The sequence below is a fragment of the Diabrotica undecimpunctata genome, chromosome 2 (assembly GCF_040954645.1).
Source record: "Diabrotica undecimpunctata isolate CICGRU chromosome 2, icDiaUnde3, whole genome shotgun sequence".
NCBI classification, from domain to species: domain Eukaryota; kingdom Metazoa; phylum Arthropoda; class Insecta; order Coleoptera; family Chrysomelidae; genus Diabrotica; species Diabrotica undecimpunctata.
In genome coordinates this window covers 1,004,731-1,012,038 of record NC_092804.1, presented here as the reverse complement: position 1 = coordinate 1,012,038, position 7,308 = coordinate 1,004,731, and positions in this window count along the sequence as shown.

Here is a 7,308-nt window from a genome sequence, read left to right as displayed (position 1 = left end):
AAGGCTCCGAACAGGAAATTTTAGAAGATCCAATAGTATTCAATGCAATGAATAAAGCTATTATCTGGAGGCCGGTCAATAGCGAAAATTTTAGAGAAATTTACATTTGAGGACTATAATTCTGCAGGTTTTCATACCCAATTGTACAAAATCTGATACAACAAATCGCCCTTTTAATTCGACAAATATTTTGTAGACGATGATCTTAAATCCATGATGGTAAATATCTAATTTATTTTGTTCAACTGATTTTGATTTTTTTTTATATTTTAGGACGAAAAAATAAATCGTTATGCCCTCCAGTATCAGGAAAGAAATCAGAAAAAAGCGCACGTATTACCGCGTGGCACAACACTGAAGTCGCCGAAATAAAACTATTCATGGGTATAGTTATATGTCATTAATCATTAATCATGTTATTATGTCATTTCCATCTTTTCATTCGTACTGGTCAAAAAACGAATACTTTATAAACGAATAAAATACTGTTTATAATTCAGTAACAACAAAGCACCATTTGCATAAGATCGTTCCCTTGGTTAACATACTAAAGCATAAATTGAAGGCTGCCATTGTTCCAAAGGATAATGTGTGCATTGACAAAACTTTAGTGCCTTTTCAAGGGCGACTAAAAATCTAGTAGTGTATTGCCAACACAAGGTGCACACAAGTGCGTAGGTTTTACCTACGGTAAAATCGTATATTGTAAAAACGAATATTTATAGTCGATCGGATAGCCAAGCGGGCTGGGCGGCTGGCTTCTCCTTCGCTTCACTGCGAGAGATGTCAGTTCAATCCCCAGCTCGGTGTACAGAAAACAAAAAGGCTAACGCAGCAGTTTAAAATTCTAAATGAATCTGCGGCTTAGTCTAGAATATGCTGGTATCTGATCGGCCTATGGTGGAGCAGTACGGCAAGAGATAAGGGCTTGCGGCTTGGTGATACTCTTCCATAGATCCCTACCGGAAGGGCGTGTGCCGCCTAAATACCGGGTATATATATACGAATATTTACGTATATTGTGTATATTTACGTATATTGTGAAAAAAATATAGTGATAAAACTTATGAATGGACTGACATGAAGTCCTACACCGAAAATCTTGGTACGCTACGTGTAAACCGCAAATATAATCCCAAAAACGTCATTGCCAAAAAATTAATAGAAGGCAAACATGCAATTGAAGACAATAATTCGGACATCGTTGTTTAGAAGTGGAGGAACAAGCGAGATGTGCTGATCATGTCTATGTGAGTCTTGGCCACGTTTACTATTTGCCTCCATTGTTGTCGGTCCTGAGCAGCTATCTCCCATTTCTGTATTCTCATTTTGCATAGATCACTGGCTACTGCGTCCTTTCATCTCTTTCGTAGGTAACCAACTGACCTTCTGCCATTGAACCTTTTCCAGAATGTGGCGTTCAGGAGTCTTTCGTCACTCGATCTTAGTACGTGGTCTGCTCATTTTATTCGGTTTGCTTTAATGTGGCGTACTATGTTTTCCACTACCATTCCTACTTCCAAATACCGTCTGGAGTCCATCATTGTGTCTTCTTCTCCATTCTCCTGTTGTATCTTCTCTGCAAAGCCCATAGATAGTCCGCAGTATCTTTCTTTCCAGTACCAGTAATTTTGTCGTTTTCCGCTGGTTCAGAGTCCATGTCTCGCTTCCATACGTTATTGTGGGACGAATTGTTGTCTTGTAAACTATTATTTTTGCTGGTATTGAGAGTATTTTTGATTTAAGTTCGGTCATTAATGAGTAATATGCCCTGTTTCCTGCAATGATACTGGCTGCCATGTCCTTTTCATATTTATTTTCAGATGTTATGATTGCTCCCAGGTAATTGAATTCTTTGACGACTTCAAAGTTGTATTCATTGATTGTTACGTTTTGTCTAACCCTTGATCTTGGGTTCTTCGTAACCACCATGTACTTGGTCTTGTCCTCGTTGACCTTCAGACCAACTTCCTTGGATCCGTTTTCGAATAGGGTAAAAACTTCTTTTGCATCTCTGGTAGGTTGTGCAATTGTGTCCACGTCATCCGCAAACGCCAATAGTATTTTTGATCCTTGGGCGGCAAATCCGTTTGTTAATTGTGGTTGAGCTCTCCTTACTGCATGTTCCAGTGTAAAATTAAATAGCAGGGGGGCGAGAGGATCTCCTTGTCTAAGCCCGGTGTCAATGAGGAATTCCTCCCACGTGGTGTTGTTAATTCTGATCCGTGCGGAAGTGTTCTCTGTGCTCACCTGGGCTAATCGTACCAGCTTTCCAGGTACTCCAATTTCTACCATGGTCTCCCACAATGCTTCTCTGCTTACAGAATCGTAAGCTTGTTTAAAGTCCACGAAGATTTGATGTACATCGCGGTTGAATTCCCAGTTTTTTTCCAACACCTGGCGTAGGATAAATATCTGGTCTATGGTCGACCTTCCCGGTCTGAATCCCCTTTGGTTCTTCTTCTTAGAGTGCCATATCCCTACGGAACGTCGGCGACTACCATACTTATAATATTTTTATACAGATCTCGGTCTTGCGCTACGTGTAGCAATTGGTCCGCTGTCAAACCTGTCCACTGCCGCAAATTCATCAACCAAGAAAGTTTCTTCCGTCCTATCCATTTCTTTCCTTCGATTTTACCGTTGAGAATTAGCCGAAGGAACTCATATCTTGGTCCTCTGATTATATGTTCAAGATATTCTAGTTTACGCCTCTTAATAATATTTAATAGAGTTCGTTGATGTTCCATTCTTCGAAGAACTTCTTCGTTTCTGGTTCTGCTAGTCCATGGAATTTTTAGTATCCTTCGATACAACCACATCTCAAACGCCCCTTTGGTAGTCGCCTAATATTTCCTCTGCGTATGGACTTCTAGACAGTAAGACAGTATTACGGATATAATTTTGTACATTGTATTATTGATTAAGGATATTTCTCTATAGTTCCGACATACTTCTTTGTCTCTCTTCTTGTGGGTAGGTACTATATGGCTTTTATGCCAGTGTTTCCGTATTTCTTTTCTTTCCCAGACTTCTCTTATAAGATGATAAATCTTAAGGTGGAGCTTTTCTCCCCTTTTTTTTAGTAGTTCCGCCTGTATGCCGCCTGGAACTGGGCTGTATGGCTTTTTAAGGGCGAAGTTACGGACTTTACTTCAGCTAGTGGGGGCCCTGGTATTTCAGATTCGTCTAACTGGTACTGTCTTTGTTGTCCTCTCGTTATGGGTTTTTATGTATTTAGGAGTTGCTCAAAAAAACTAAATATTTAAATGATAAATAACAACGAAACGCTAAAGCTATAAACTAACAGTAATTTATTAAATCTTATTGTGAAAACAATGTGTGTAGTCAGCACAAGAGACAAATAAATACGGATATAAATAAACATAAATAACAAACCGTTATTAATGTAGTGACAAACAGTAGTACAATATTTTTTAAAAGCTTCACAGATTATTATTTTTTTTTCCTTTTGATTATGCAACCAGTTATATACACAACTAACCTTTTGTCGCACTACGCACAAATAAAATTATGACCTATAGGGAACTAGACTAATGGATTGCGCATTCGCCACAATTTGGGCTGTCAATTGTGTAATGTTATCTCGGAGGCGCTTCACCAAACTTAATTTTGATCTCCACGAAAATTATCTTAACTTTTCGGATATATTTAGTTTAATTCGAAATATTCATGCGAGTGAAATTTGAATGTTGACTTTTTCCCTATAAAGTTTTATATAAGTATATATTTTAATACAAAATGGAGCTATTACTCTATAAATAGAGAAGTTTTACACACCACATAAAGTAGACTACCGGACAAACAACTAAAATATTGAAAGTCACAAAGAATTTATAATTCTCATATTATTTGTTACTTATTTCTATGCTCATTGTAACTCTTGTCTTTATTATAATGTCTTTCTGTATAGTGTTAGATAAAGTTAAACTGAAGAAACTGTCTTTGTAAAAAAGAATAAACAAAAAGTGAAACAGAAATCTAATTTTAGACCAGTATTTAAAAACAGCTCATTTGTTCAGATAACTGCAATTAATATACTAACAAAGATTTTTCATTCAAATGCAAATATTTCTGTTAAAAAACTTATCCTACTTAATCGTGGTGACATTTGTCATGGTTATCTTGTCGAAAGACATTCTAAATTATGTATTTTAATTTCTACTCCGAGTTTAGTTTCAATTAAATCATTTTTGTAACATTTTAAGTCTCAAATGAATACTAATATCAACGTAAAACTGTTCACTTTTTTTAATACAAACTTTTTTATATGAACAATGCCCGCTGTAATCTGCCTATCAAGTATTATTCACTTAATACAAAGATAAGATAATTTAGTGTCTTTGTAATTGATACGTTTGTTCCTATTAATTATGCAACCACTTTAACATAACAAAATTATGTCCTATAGGAAAATAGCCTCAAGAATGGTTCATTCGCCAAAATTTAGACTGTCAAAATATTTATTGCAATTCGTTAACATTATCTCAGTGGCTCACTTTCAATTTTCTTAACATTCTCTAAAATCTACAGAAAATTATCTTTGATTTTTAAACATATTTGTTTTACTGATTCGAAACTTATAAAAGTGAAATTTAGAGACTAATATATTAGGTTTATAAAGTTGGATTAAATTTTGAATTTGATGAATGAAACTTAATATATTATAAATAAGATACAAAAAACAATTAACTAAAAATATTTAAGGTATATAAGATAAAAGTAACAGATAAGTGCTTTAATAAAACCAGAGTGCTTTAAATTTAGCTCTATCTAAACTAAATAAAAAACTTTTTGTTGACATTCGTATCAATAACGTTAATTGAAAAAGGACGTGACATCTAAAAATTATATATCTGAACATTATCGAGAGGTCTGAACAATTAAATTGACTAGGTCTGATAAAAAATGTACAACTAGGTTTGAAAATATATTCATTTTAAACATTTACGATGACACGTTAGTCAATAATGTAAATATGTATAAAAACACTGAAAACATTTGAATTATTTTTAAATAGCCATAGTCTGTAATACCTTGGTTACTTTTTATATATGTGTGTTTTACACTGAAATTAACTATGAAATAAACCATGGAATCGCTAATTTCTATACCTGTTGGTAGCGTAGTACATATCTGAATAAGGTGCTGTTTTTGGGTTTGACGTCGTCAACGTGAAGTTTGGTTAGGAATATTACTTCTATATGCAAGTTGATCACCAAGCAAAAAATCGAAGACCTGCTCTTTAATGCCTATATAGAGGTCAATCAGTACCCTCAGAATATAAAGAAACTGTCTTCGCCTATTAAGCGTATTATTCAGTGTGTAGCAACGGCAAAAATATAGTTACTGGCCCAGATAACATCCATAGAAAAGGCTTAAAACAACTTTTACAGTTGATTATTCTGCAGATCGTCCAAATTGTTGATGCCTGCCTTTTTCCTACTTTTTGGATAATATTCAGCACAATCGTAGTCCCCAAACCTGTGAAACCCCTAGCCAGAACAAAATCCTACAAAGTAATATATCTTCTAAACACTCTAGGCAAAATCAACGATATGCTTCTTAAGGAAAGACACTTAAAATTTCTAGAGAAAGTTTGGAAAATTTAGTTTGGACTAAGTTTGGACTCGAAAATTTCACCAAGCTCAATTGCCGATTGCCGATTTCTGGGAATCATTTGCTCAAATATCTCTGCTTGGTCGTTGTTATTAATGCCACGGAGAAACTGTCAACATTTTTTATTCCTTGAGCCGAAGTTTCACAAGGCCCAGTACCAGCTCCAATGCTATATACAGATGATACAAGCCTCCTCCTACCGCTCAATAATCGATCTGTTAATATTCTTTTTTATACTGGCGACAGTGCTCTTTTACCGCAGGACCCAGTTGCGTTAAGAGGCGATCTTTATTTCACAAAGCTCAATGCACTACCAAATACATTTCTGTGGAGCATACTCCAAAGAAATACATTTCCAAAATACAAGCAAAGAAGAATTTATTGTGATTTGGTAAGTATATCTTAACAGCACTAATTTTATGGTAAACAACTGATCTGGTTGAGGATAGTGATTTTCTGTAATATCAGTAGAGTACATGACTGTGTTAATCATTCTAATAGCTTCGTTTAAAAAATACGATTTTAAAGAATAATTAATAAACAAAAAAATCTGTGAATTTGATTAAAAATGTCATAAATTGTTTATAAATGTTTTGTAGAAAAATAATCTTTGTTTTCTAAAGCTCTTGTTAAGGTTTTATAATGTCAGAGAATGTTTTGGAAGTGGTTAATAATATTATAAACTGTAATATTAACCACAAAATCTATACAAATTGATGAATCTTAGTAAACAGAAAACCACAAGTGTTGGACTACGTTTTAAAATCTCTCAATAACACTGAATTTTCTTTAATTTGTAATATTTAGGAATTATTCTCACTAAATAGTTATATATCTATTATCTTTCTAATTGGGATAAAACTAAATATTATTTACTAAATATAACTAGAAAAAGGCTAGTCATCATCAAATCTATATATAGATAATATTAATGCTCTTAAAACATCTAGATAATTTATCAATGGGGTCGTGTAAAATATTGATATTTTGCGTAGTTATAAGATGAAGTGTATCTGATTTAAAAATCAAACACTAAAAGATTAATCAAAGATAATGTACGATAAAAACTTCCTTATCTTATTGACTGGTACTCTAAAGATTTATTATTATTTTGCTTTGCAGAAATATTGTATTTAAGAAAATAAATAACATACTACCAGACATTTTTTTAGCTGTTCCTTCTTTCTTCAGTTCTCAAACACTTCGTGAGTTTTGGCCTGTTCAACAATTTTGTATCCTTTGACTTTCTATCGCATCCGACATCCTTTTTTATCGAAAATTGAGACAGTCATCATCTTCTTCAGGGATTCTTATATCTTTTAAAGGGGCGTTCTATAAAGCAACTGTTTCCTGTATGGTATTTTATTGATGTTTTCTATTCTATTTACATGAAAGTAACAATTGTTACGGTTTATCGTGCAAAAGATACAGGCCTATATCTTTTATTACCATCAACGAGTTCATTACATGTAAAATGTTTCAGATTTACAGTTTTTTTCTCTGTAAAGCATTTCTTAATTGTTTTTCTAATGCATTTTGTGGTGTACCACATTTGGTAATTATCTCTCCTTTTGAGGAGTCGTGTTCTTTTCCATCTCACTACGTTTACAGATTTTATCTCCGTGAAGGAAATTCCTCTTTTGATTATTACTACTTTGATTTCAGTAG